Source organism: Colobus angolensis, unplaced genomic scaffold, assembly GCF_000951035.1.
Source record: "Colobus angolensis palliatus isolate OR3802 unplaced genomic scaffold, Cang.pa_1.0 Scaffold435, whole genome shotgun sequence".
NCBI classification, from domain to species: domain Eukaryota; kingdom Metazoa; phylum Chordata; class Mammalia; order Primates; family Cercopithecidae; genus Colobus; species Colobus angolensis.
This window is the reverse complement of record NW_012117766.1, coordinates 2207880-2221016: the sequence shown is the minus strand read 5'-3', so window position 1 is coordinate 2221016 and position 13137 is coordinate 2207880. Positions and strand designations below refer to the sequence as shown.

The following is a 13137-nucleotide window of genomic DNA, read 5'->3' as shown; positions in this document are numbered from 1 at the left end:
CATGGTTGAAGACCCTCAATTCAGAAACAGTGCATTATCCTGTCATCTAATAAGTATCCTATATGGGAACCTTTCTGACCACAATCGTAAATTATGCCCCACATTTAGCCTGAGCTACAATTTTTAATGTCTAGATCAGTTATAGCCTACAGGCTTTAATTGTTCATTTATGTCTATGTTTTCTTTGCTGCCACACCAGCAGAGTCAGATAGGACAAAGACAATACGATCCCCACAACGGAAAATATTTACTATTTACTCCTTTAGAGACATTACTGATCTCTTATTTCAAACCTGATGGCTGAGTTTATCTCCTGAGAATGGGGGAATCGCTCCTCTATAAATCATTCGTTTATGTGTTCATGAATTGAAAACTCTTATCTTTGGTAAAAACATGTCAGTAGCAACACTCTAACTTTTCTCTCTGTTTGTCCTTGTCACTTTTTTTTTTTGAGTCTTTTTAAGAGGGAGTTTATAGAGTGGGCATACGTCCAAGAAGTCTGTCCCTTAAGATGGTCCCAGTGCTCATAAGATAAAAAAGTCTTATCATGTGTTAATCCTTACTAGGTAAACTTTGTCTTCCTTAATGTTTCAAACTCAAGAGTTTCCTATGTCTAGTATTTGTTTATTTGTTTCCTCTTTGTCTAGATCAGGAATTGCCACATTATAGCCTGTGGGTCACACCTTTCTTTTATGTGTATGGCTATGAATTTACTTGGTTGCCTCTGTTCAGTGCTGGAGGTTTCATTGCACTACAGTTGGTGATGGTTGCTCTTTGGCCAGATTCTGGAGACATTTGATTTTACAACACCATTTTTACCTGCTGCAGTTCTCTTAAAGTCTTATTATTCTCTCAGCCAAACAGTGTTCTTCATGTTTTAATTCATGTACACATCTCTCTAACTGACATAACTTCACCAAGAACAATTTGGAAATACACTGCCAAGTTCAGGAATATTTTGATCTGAAGATTATTTTTTAATTTAGAACACAAAAGAGGAAACTCCCATGAGGAAATCCTTTTTATTATCTGTCTATAGGAGTAACATAGACAACCTCTTTCTCTGTCTCCATATTTCAGAGATTAATAATCTGTTACACTTTAATTTATTATTTTTATTTGTTATTTTCTTATATATGTTATTTCCTCTTTGGTAAATTAACTTTTTATAATGTGTACTGATACCAATTAACTGTGATATCCACAAGGCTTTTATCAATAATATTATTCTTGGCTTGCATAGTCACTCCATGATAAGAGCATAATATTTGACTAAAATTAACTTATTATTTTCCTAAAATATGCCTGGCTGTGCGCAGTGACCGGACCTCGTTCTTGCTCACCCACTCACCCCTCGCCTGTGGCTCTGTGCCTGGCTCTCCCATAGCAGGCGTGGGATCCCGGTGGGTAGAAAGAGTGGATCGCAGCCTGCTAGGCCTAGTGGGCTGGGCAGAAGGAGCCCAGAGGACGAAAGCAATTCTCACACAGAGGTGCTGCAGCCCACACAGGTTTCTGGCTGGCGCAGTGACACCCCAAGGATCCTGTGATAGTATTTTAAGACCATCTGATCCTATTAGTCTTCTTGGGCAGTCATAACAAAATACCACAGACTGGATGGACTAAACAACAAGAAATCAATTTTCTCACAATTGTAGAGGCTAGAAGTCTACCATCAAGGTGCTTGTTTATTCGATTTCTGACGAGGCCTCTCTTCCTCAGTTGTACATGGCTTCTATTTTATGTAACCTCACATGGCCTTTCCTCAGTGCACTAAGAGAGTGAGCAACCTCTCTGGTGTCTTTTCTTATAAAGACACTAATCTCGTCGAAACAGTCCTACCATTATGACCAGATTTAACCATAATTACTTAATTAGAGGCTCCATCTTCAAATATATTTATCCTGGGAGTTAGAGCTTCATAACTTTTTTTTTTTTTTTTTTTTGGAGGAGAGGGGCACACATTTTCCATCTTAATGAGATCTTGTCTAATTTAGGCAGCAAATGAAGCATTGAGCCAACAAAGTTGAAAGTTTAACCTAGCATTTGACACACAAAGTAAAAACCAAACACCAGTATTTTGTGATCCAATGCACAACGAGAAAAAGGTAAAAGCAATTTACCTTACCTCACCCTACAACGAACTCGTTTGTTCATTACAAGAGGATTAGAAAAAACACAACAGGGCCCGTCGGGGCAGCCGGCCGCTCTCGGGTCCCACCCCAGTCCTCTGCGCGCTCTGGCTGCCCTGGCCCAGTCGCTGCTGGCCCCACCCAGGCGGCGCGCTCGGAATGAGTTCTGAGCCTCCTCGGCTCCCGGCTCTCCTGCCTGCCGCAGGTGTTTATACAGCTGTTGGGCGACGTTTCCCGCGAGGGAGGCTGTGACATCATTCCGGAGCGCCCCGGGCTGGGGAGGCTCCTCCCTGGTTCGCAGAAACCACAGGGGCAGGGAGGAGCGGAGCTCTGCCTGCGCCCAGGGAAGAGCAGGGCTGGCACCGCGCAAAGCTCCACCCCTCCGCCCACGGGAGACTGATTTCGGCCTCCTGAGCTCGGGACCCCTGACCGTGGAGTGTCAGAGACGGAGGAGGACGTAGTGGTCTTGTCCAACCCCCTCCCCGACTTTCACAGGTTGGGGAAATGGGCGCCTGGAGAACGGAAATTCAGTTATCAAAATTGACTCCAGAAGAGAGAAACTAACAGAATAATAACAATGGAAGAAATTGAGAACATTATCAGAAAGCATCATCATGCCAAACTCTAGGCTCAGATTGTGTTACAGGTTAAAAAAAGTCCTTCATGAAAACGAAAGATCTTAAGCAACACGATGGATTCAGAAGCCTATGAAAAGAGGCCACCAGTACTAACATCTTCAGAACAAGATATATCACCTCATATTGCAAATGTTGATGAAATGAAGCATTACTTGTGTGGCGGCTGCGCAGCCTTCAACAACATCGCAATCACATTTCCCATTCAGAAGATCCTCTTTCGACAACAGCTGTATGGCCTCAAAACACCGGATGCAATACTTCAGTTGAGAAGGGATGGATTTCGAAACTTGTATCCTGGAATCCTTCCCCTATTAATGCAGAGGACGACTACACTTGCACTTATGTTTGGTCTCTGTGAGGATTTATCCTGCCTTCTCCACAAACATGTCAGTGCTCCACAGTTTGCAACCTGTTGCGTGGCAGCAGTGCTTGCAGGGACAGCAGAAGCAATTTTCACTCCACTAGAAATAGTTCAGACACTGCTTCAAGACCACAAGCATCATGACAAATTCACCAACACTTATCAGACCTTCAAGGCACTGAAATATAATGGAATTGGAGAGTATTATCGAGGCCTGGTACCCATTCCTTTCTTGAATGAACTCAGTAATGTCTTGTTTGAGGCCTTTGAGGTCCCATTAAGGAGTATCTGCCTACCGAAATGACTCACAGTGCTCACTTGGTCAATGATTTTATCTGTGAAGGTCTATTGGGTGCCATGTTGGGATTCTTGGTTTTTTTTCCAATTAAATGTTTCAAAAACTCGCATACAGTCTCAGATTGGTGGGGAATTTCATTTTTTCCCAAGGTTTTCCAAAAAATCTGGCTGGAAAGGGACGGAAAATTGATAAATCTTTTCAGAGGTGCCCATTTGAATTACCATTGGTCCCTTATCCCTTGGAGCATCATCAATGCAACTTATGAGTAAAGATTATATGAAAAAACAACAGTTAAGTGTCATTTATCAACTAAATAGACCTTCTAAGAAGAATGCAGTTTGACCTCTTTCTTAATTGGCGAAATACAAGTTGGTGTCATAACTCCAGGCCAAGTGAGTTATGGGCAAAGCTATTTTGCTTAAGCCTCAATAAAACAGAATAAAAGGTTTCAACAGGAAAATATAAGGGATTTGTTTTGTTTTGTTTTGTTTTGTATCATTACCTAAGAGCTTTAGGCTAATTGCCTGGTAAGTAGCTGTCCATCTGATGGCCTTTGACAGTGAATCTAATCCCCAAAATAAGATTCTTTTCTCAAACCAGTCTTGAAATCTTCTGCATTGAAACCTAAGTGGCTGTGACCAGCCAGAGAGAAGGTCCTCAGGGGCCAGGGGCTCCTCAGGCTTCCTTTGTTACTCCATTACTTGCTTCTCTGCCCTCAGGAGCAGCTGCAGAGGTTAGTCCTCATTAAGCTCAAGCATATGACAATGGGGCAGAACAGAGAAGAAAAACAGCTTATTAGGTATAGGCTTTTCATGATAAATTGCTTGTATTAGTTTTGGAACTAAGTACCTATTGGATAGTCATTATACTATTTGTATTTAGATATGGTAGATTAAGGAGCTATGAAAGTTCCCATTTTGCTTTCTAGGTTTGAAAGTTTTCTATTTGATTCTGACTGTGACTTTCAACCCTTCCAAAATATCCTTATGTAAATTTCACTTATTTCATTGCCAAAAGATGAAGGGACTTAAATTTTGTTATAGGTGTTCCATCCTGTTAAAAAAAATTCATATTAATTGTGTATAGATCAAATTCTGGTTAGCGTGGTTTCTTTGAATTATTGGGGCCATCTCAGCGTAGGTCTGTGGTTACTTTTCCCCTTGAGTAGGAGTTGGTCATATTCAAGCATCCTGTTCTCTTAAAACTCTCCTTTTAAAAAATAAACACTTCCGTAACATTTTGTTTTGGAAGTCTGTTAATGCAATCCCACTTTTTTCCTCTTAGTTTCTAAATGTTACAGAGAGGGGAAAAGGCTCAGGATAGTTTTCATCCCACAGTGTTGGCTGTCTTTTATTTTACCCTTGGAAATAGAGACTCCATTAGGGTTTTGACATTTTGGGAACCCAATTTTACCATTGTGTTAGTAAAACAATAAGATAGTTTGAGAGCATATGCTCTAAATGAAAACATTTGAAGAGTTAGTTTGAATTCTAAAAGTAAGCAACAGCCAAATAGCATTTTCATCCCTTAATAGACGAAAACTTCTTTGTCAAAGGAATTGGAAAATGTGAAAATATTTTTCCAGAGAAAGCAAAATGATTCATATGCCACTTCCAATTGACTAATGAAATATAAGAGACAGACTGAAAAAGTGGATTATGAATCTTAAAACCCTTTCTGTAAATATGTAAAGATTGATTTCCAGCATCTGACATGACGGTAGGTTTCTTGTTAACCAGTTTTTCTTCTTTCTGGGTAATTGCATGTGGATATTTGCACATACTGACCAAAATAAAATCAGGGCCTCAAGTTGGTAGTTTACTGAAAGTGTCTGGGCAAATAGTCCATAAAAGCTGTTTACCTCTAAATGCAGTATGGCTGGTTAAATACAGTGAAATCCTTCTTTCAGCTGTAAAGGATGAAGCATGTTAAACATTAGCCAGGCAGTAATGAAGCTACATAACCATACAGCAACTCTGTCTGACAATGTTGTGCTGGATATTGCAGTTTACATTCAGGTTGTAGATGTAAAGATTTAAACAAATAATTTGACACCAAATAAATATGAGTAACATCCTTTGGTCTATTAAATAGAGTCAAGATTTGAAGGGAGTTGAGTTTGAGAAATGAATGAACAAAGGCACCTTGGTGCCTCACCCACTCATTCATGTGTGTGACTCCGAGCACTGACAGGCATGTCCAGTTACTCAGCACAGGGCAGGTGGGTTAGCCTGGGATAATACCTTGGCCCTAGGAATAGATACCATTGAGCCTTTGGTTTTGTTGGGCTTCCTTTTGTCTTTACACTCCATACAGATGGTAGAAATCTGAGTTCTAAAGCACTTTTGTGAAATACAAGCTAAGTGAGAATTCTAAGGAAAATGCTTTGGTTTCTGCCATCTCAAATAAGTAGCATTTAAAAATAATTATCAATAAATACTTTTAATAATTTTTAACTCAGCATATATATATATTTTTAATTTATTTGTCACTCTTTACAGCTTTTGAAGACCAAACTGCAAATGCATTACCAGGGATGGTTTTGTGAGGTCCTATAGACTTCTTAAATTTGACAAAAAATTTACAGAACTTTTAACCAACAGCTTTGTCTGAACTTGAAGTCAAAATGTATTGTTAGTAAGAGATTCTAACTATTCTTTTTACCTTCAATGTGAACTAGTGTGGTTATAATTTTGAAAAGGCAGGCCAGTGCGATGGCTTCTGCCTGTAATCACAGCACTTTGGGAGGCCGAGGTGGGCAGATCACTTGAGGTCAGGAGTTTGAGACCAGCCTGGCCAACATGGTGAAACCACATCTGTACAAAAAATGCAAAAAATTAGCCAGGCATAGTGGCAAACGCCTGTAATCCCAGCTACTTGGGAGGCTGAGGCAGGAGAATCGCTTGAACCGGGAGGCGGAGTTTGCAGTGTGCCAAGATCTCACCACTGCACTGCAGCCTTGGCTGTAGAGTGAGACTCTGTCTCAAAAAAAAAATAAAATAAAATAAATAAAAAAATTAAAAAGGCAAACATGGTTGAATATCTGAATAACTTTAAAAGTGGCCTTTCTGTTACGTATGTGGCACAAATGGCTCATGAGTGCAGGACACTTATGGTCTTGTGTCTTATACTTCATGTCTGATGCTACCAGAAATGTTATGAATTCTGTATTTAACACACGGAGAGTGGTATGAGCCCTCAGGACTGCACCACAGAGTAAACAAAATCTTTATATGGTGGCGAATATGTTTGTCTTTCTTGTTTCATTTGTGTTTGGGGACAAAATGGATGTTTTCATCTATATAGTCAATATTCATCCTAACGTGGTTGGCTGTATAATCACCGGCTATATTGTGAACTGTGCAATAAAACAGAATTGTGTGTGTATATAATTACCTTTGGATACCTGAAATTCTCAAGCTCGGTTACAATGTAATACTCAGTATAAGGCTGTGCAAACATGTAAGGGAATAATGGTGGTCAATGGGATATACGAAATGAGATCTAGAGGGCTTTGAGTGAAGCCAATCATGTTGAACTAACACTGGTTCAGTGTAGATGAAGTAGAGTGAGGGGTATGCAGTCATAAAATGAAGGGTGGACAGGAGATTACATTTCAAGAAAGGGTAAGCACTCAGACTTGGTTTCTTTTAAATTAAAATATTTATTTTCTCATGTGCAAATGCATGTTAAAGACTTAATCAGGCATTCTCTTGAACTTTGAGGATTTTTAGTTTTTAATGCTATCTTTGCTTAATATTAAATATGTGTTGCCTAATGGCTCCCAAATAGTGTGGGAGTCTCTACATGTTTTCTCTTAAAGGTTCATTATTAAAAGTGGTTAAGCGCACAATGCTATTTTTGTTTGATAGTTTGAGTTTTATGACCATATAAGTTTAAATGAAATCTGTTAAATGTTTCTGAGTTAGCACCTTTTTTTTTTTTTTTTGACAATTTGGAATAAAGTTTGTTTTTTAAGACCCACCAAAAAAAGAAACTAAAGACACAACAAAATTTTTAGGTCACCTGTGAAAAATAAATGTAATTAATTTAACACTGCACACTTATTAATTGCTTCAATCTGATGACAATTACTGAAAGACTATCAACATAATTGTTTCATCTATGGAAATCATATTCTCCTCTGGTCAACTTTGGATGCACCTAATGATATGGGTAATATATTATGTGAAAAATAGAGCCCACATCTGAACTTACAGACACATGACTTCATTTGAAAATTTTTGAATTTTCCACGGGGGTCACATCAGGAGACTGTAGTAATTTACTATCTCAAGAAGCTCATTAAGGCAATTCAAAGATTGTTTGTTGAGTTAAAAATCAAAAATAATGAGAGGATATAATTGGAGAACTTTTATCATTCATCTCACTGTGTCAGAAGGATTTCCCAGAAGAATAAGTGAAGCAAATACAATTTATTTCTCATATTTTTCAACATTAGGGTATGTAAATATCATATGTATTTAGAGAATTTCAAATTAAAACAACAATAAGATACCACTACACACCTATTAGAATGGCTAAAATCCAAAACACTGACAACTTCAATGCTAGTGAGGATGTGGAGCAACAGGAACTCTCTTATATTGTTGGTGGAAATGCAAAATGTATAGTCACTTTAAAAGACAGAATGGCATTTTCTTAAAAAACTTGACATGCTCTTACTGTATGATCCAGCAATCACACTCTTGAAACTTGTGTCCATACAAAAACCTGCACACAAATGTTTATGATAGCTTTATTTAGAGTTGCCAAAACTTAGAAGCAACCAAGATATCCTTCAGTAGGTGAATGAACAAATAAATTGTAGTACATCCAGACAAAGGAATATTATAGCACTAAAAGGAAATGAACTGTGATACTGCAAGAAAAAGGAACTTTAAAAGCCAATCTGAAAAGGTTACCTACTGAATAATTTCAACTACATGACATTCTTAAAAAGGTAAAACCATAAAGGCAGTAAAAAACAAAAACCAGAAAAAAAAAATCAATGATTTACAGGGATTTCAGGATAAGGAGGGGTGCATAGGTGGAGCACAGAGGATTTTTAGGGCAGTTAAACTATTTTATATGATACTAAAGTGGAGTATATATGGCATTATACATTTGTCAAGACCCAAAGAAGGTACAACACAAAGAAGGATCCATCAGGTAAATTTTGGACTTTTGGGTGGTAGTGAGTGATGTGTGAGGGTTGGTTAATTTTTTATAACAAATATACCACACTGGTGCAACATGTTCAATGGGAAAGCTGTCTCTGTGGGTTTTGGAGCAGGGAAGATAGGAAGGGAGATGTGGAAACTCTCTGTACTAACTTTCTGTTCACTTTTGCTCTGAATCTAAAACTACTCTAAATGTTAACTCAATTAAAAAAATTAGGTCAGGAAAAGGCACTCTTTTTTTTTTTTTCTTCAACCACAACTTTTTTTAGATGCACATGCCATTCAAATGTATGCATGACTAAAGGGATCAAAGCAAAACTTTTATAATGAATTATGATTTTCACAGATCGTTTGATCAGTTGATACAGCTGTGTATACTGTACCTGTCTCTCTTTATTATAATTATACTTTAGGACAGTGGTGCCCAACATTTTTGGACTGGGACTGGTTTCATGGAAGATAGTCTTTCCACGAATGGGGATGAAGAGATAGTTTTGGAATGAAACTGTTCCACCTTGGATCATCGGGTATTAGTTATATTCTCATAAGAAGTGTGCAACCTAGATCCTTCACATGGGCAGTTCACAATTGGGTTCACATTCCTATTGTCATCGCTGCTGATGATCTGACAGGAGGTGGAGCTCAGGGAGTAATGCTGGCTTACCAGCCTCTCATCTTCTGGTATGCATCCAAGTTCCTAACAAGCTAGGGACCAGTACTGGTGGTCCATGGCTCAGTGATTGGAGATCCCTGCAACTTCTAACAGAGGTGATGTTAGAAGTTGAATTTTTATCAGACGAGTGAGAATGCCTTAATCTCCTTTTCCTTTCTCTTTGTTTGTTCCTTTCTTCCTTATTTTCCCATTTTCAACTCATACTCAAATGATTTAAAGCAGTATGTTTATAATTTTTGTTTTTATCTTACATCAAATTGCTGCATTCTATCTAGCATTTCAAACTTGCATTAGATTAACACAGAATAATAACTTTGGTCTTCATGGACCTCTTTGAGTCCATGGCTGGGTATTACAGGATTCATTAAACTTTTGTAATTTATCATTATATTTTTGTTTAAGTGAACATCTACTTTTTCTAAATAGAGGGTCCATATCTTTCATCAATTTTCAAAGGGACCTAGGACACAAAATTGATTCAGAAATACATGCTGTTGTTCTTTCCCATGATTTCATTATATTTGCTTTGATAATTACATTTTTATTCAAAGTTTGATACATTATATATGTTTATAGAAGAAACTCTAGTTATATTTTGCCTTTCTCAAGTCAAGGTGAATTGCAATAAAAAGTGGTTATATTCTAGTTATCTAAAATGACTTCTGACTCTCACCACTGGTGATCTTATCTTCATGGAGAGCAATAATGTTACAAGCAAGAAAGTATCAGGTTGGTTTCTAATACATGAGAAAACATCATCTTTAATTGGTACGAATTTCTAATCTATGAATTTAATTATATAGAATTATTAGTATCATATTATCAACAACTAACCTATTGAGGAAATGAATTATATTTTAATTCAAATACCTCTGCTTTTAGTCTCCACTCAGTTTTATTGTTCTTTTATTATATGTATTTCCCTGTAATATATGCCATCTTGTATCAGAATATTTGGATTGCTTTTTAGAGTGTATTCATATACTTCTTATAACATTGTCATTTCAACAATTTTCTTGACTTTAAAAGACTCTAAGTATGGTCAAAATTTAGGTTCAAAAATTATTAGTGACCTGCCAATCTAAGAAAAATGGTACTTCTTAACTTATAATGTTTGTAGTTTTGAAAGTACAATGTTTGATAGTTCTGAAACTCATTTAGACAAAAGCATTTTAATAATTGAAAAATTTATAAATTACTCTCCATAACAGTGCTATGTCTAGATCTCTTTGTTTTCATTTAACAAGAAAGAATGGTGTGTCATAAAAAGTTTCATTAAATGCCTCTTGTCAGCCAGATTCCTAAATATACTTAGACACTAATCTTCATGGAAATTATTGACAGGACAGTCTGAATATCAGGGCTGCCTTGTATCCTGCTAATTTCAAAAGATATGTAGCTCAAGTGCAAGTATTCTATTGTATTCCAAATGAAAGTTGCCAGTATCCTACAGGGACATTTAATAAGCTCAAAAAAGCCTACGTTATAACTCATTACAACCATAAAAATGGAAAAGAATATTTCTACTGCTGTTTGCCTACTGTTTTCATTCTGCAATCCTCCAACTACCCAAGACTATTAAAAATAAAGAAAAAAAATTCTGTGCATTCTAAATCTCTGAAATTAAAATTATATCTAAGGTTTTACATTCTATCGAGCATCTTACCTTAGTTCTTAATTAATTTATGAGGAGGCCATTTCAGCTATTTTGGTAGAAGGTTGAAAAATTGATTTGTGATACTCCATTTTGTTTATTTCATTTACTGGTTGTATTGTGATATACAGATCAGTTGACTGTGCCTGCCTCTATAATAAAAATTTTAAGTTGTATTTATGTAGCAAGTTGATACATTTTGCTTCAGCATCTCATAAAGAACACTTTATACTATTTCAGCAGTGGTGGATAAGCTTAATAGTATTTTATAATTATTTTTAAATTATTTACTAAGATAAAAGAAAATAAAAATTAAAAATTAGCATGATTGTGTAAAATAATTTTGATGTATTCTACCTCAAAAAAGTTACATTTTTAAAAATAAATATGAGATGTAGAGAAGCTGTCCAATTTTATTTTCATAATTTCTATTTAAGCACTTTCTAAATGATCTATAAATATTTTTAAACTGTTGTATTATTGGGCAAAAATAAAATCTGAGGAGACAAGTACATTAGTATAATAATATGATGATTAAGTTAAATATTTATCTTTAAAATAAAATTCAAGGCCATTATAGATCATGGAAGACATTCAATAAGTTATAAATAGTTATGAAACAGAGTATTTGCTCTCAGAAATAAAATGTAATAATATCAAGTATAAATAAAATATTAAAATTAAAAATATTAAAGAGTTAAAAAGATTGCACCATATACAATTAATTTACTAATTAAAATTTCAGGCAATAATTCTCTGAGAATGGCAATAACTCGAGGAACTAAATAGTTCTGGAATGACTTCAGGGAAAGTAGTTGGACTTCAATTAGGCCTTGAAAGATTTATAGGTTTGGACAATGAAGTTGTATGGTGGTGTTAATAACAGATGTTATTAAAAGAGAAGTGCAAAGTCAAAGTTGTGCACAATATTTTGAACATTTAAAAAAATTGATTAAATCAGAATCTTTTTGAGGAAGTAGTAGAGGCCACAATTTAAAAGATGCAGTGAGATAAAATAACAATGCTTTAAATAATTAACTAGTTTACACATGACATTAAAAGCAATGAACAATAATTAAAATTTTTTGACTAAGTGGCATGATGAAAAAATATTTGTTAGGACAATTGAAAAAGAATCAGTTTCATAGGAAGAACTGAGCATTGTAATAGTCATGTATTATGTATCTTTATTATGTGTCCTGTTGATGGTTATTCTCTAGATATGTGGTAAAGCAATTTTATTTGAATATCATTTACTATCCCAGATGTTGGTAGTTTTTGTATACTGTGAGTTTGGCATGAGAATATGCAACTAATAGGCAAAGATTCAGCACAAATATGACAGGATTACTTAATATCATAATCTTCTCTATATTTTTCCAGATATTTTAAAAACAACTGCAAAAGATGAATTTGAATTTAAATTCTCAGTCCATTGGCTGTGTTGGGACACAGCAAAATCGGCTAGAGGACTGTGGAGGCAATTCAAATGAGATAAACGAGTGTGTTCATTGGATCCATGGTAAGATTGAAGTGGAGAAGATAGACTTGAAATACATGGTAGAGACAAAGAGAACACAAGTTTGGATTAAATGGATGTGGTAAAAGAAGAGAGGAATGAGTCAGAGGTGAACTCAAGTATTCTAGCTTGAATAACAGACTGAATAACCATGCCACCAAATGAAATGTTAATTACTGAAGTTGAGATTAATTTTAGGAGAAATGGTAAGTACTTTTTCAGTATGCTGTGCTTAGAGAAAATTGTGGCATGAAGAAAACTCTGGGAACCCTCAACAGTTAAGAGATGACTGTTGGAAGAAGCTATGAAGAACCGAACAGGAGATGTTGTAGAAAGTTAGGAGGAAAAGCAGGAGAGCACACATCTCATGTGAGCTAAAAGAGGAGTGTTTCACAGAGAAATGAGTGATGAATGATGTCGAATGTGGCAGAGATGCCCCATAACATAATGTCTGCCAAAATAATGAAGCGTTCTAGTGAAGTATTAATTTAATGAGGCCCTTAGGTACAGTTTATAGGAAACTGGTGAATGTTTTTCTTTGAGGAAAAAAACAATCCTTGATTTATATTCATTACAATGCACTGCAAGCATAGGATGCTCTATTTATTGTAATAAATTGTCTCTAGTGCACATTGAACTTCCCAGTTAATTAAATAACACCATAATTCATTTCTATTTATGT

The 13137-nt window shown here is 36.0% G+C and overlaps 1 pseudogene across 1 annotated transcript; it reads left to right on the top strand.

Moving 5' to 3' along the window:
- The first annotated feature begins 2292 nt into the window (after positions 1 to 2292).
- Positions 2293 to 3695, top strand: LOC105522569 (annotated as a pseudogene). Its single transcript, XR_001003469.1, has one exon. The product of XR_001003469.1 is annotated as a solute carrier family 25 member 51-like (transcript).
- The last annotated feature ends 9442 nt before the right edge of the window (positions 3696 to 13137 follow it).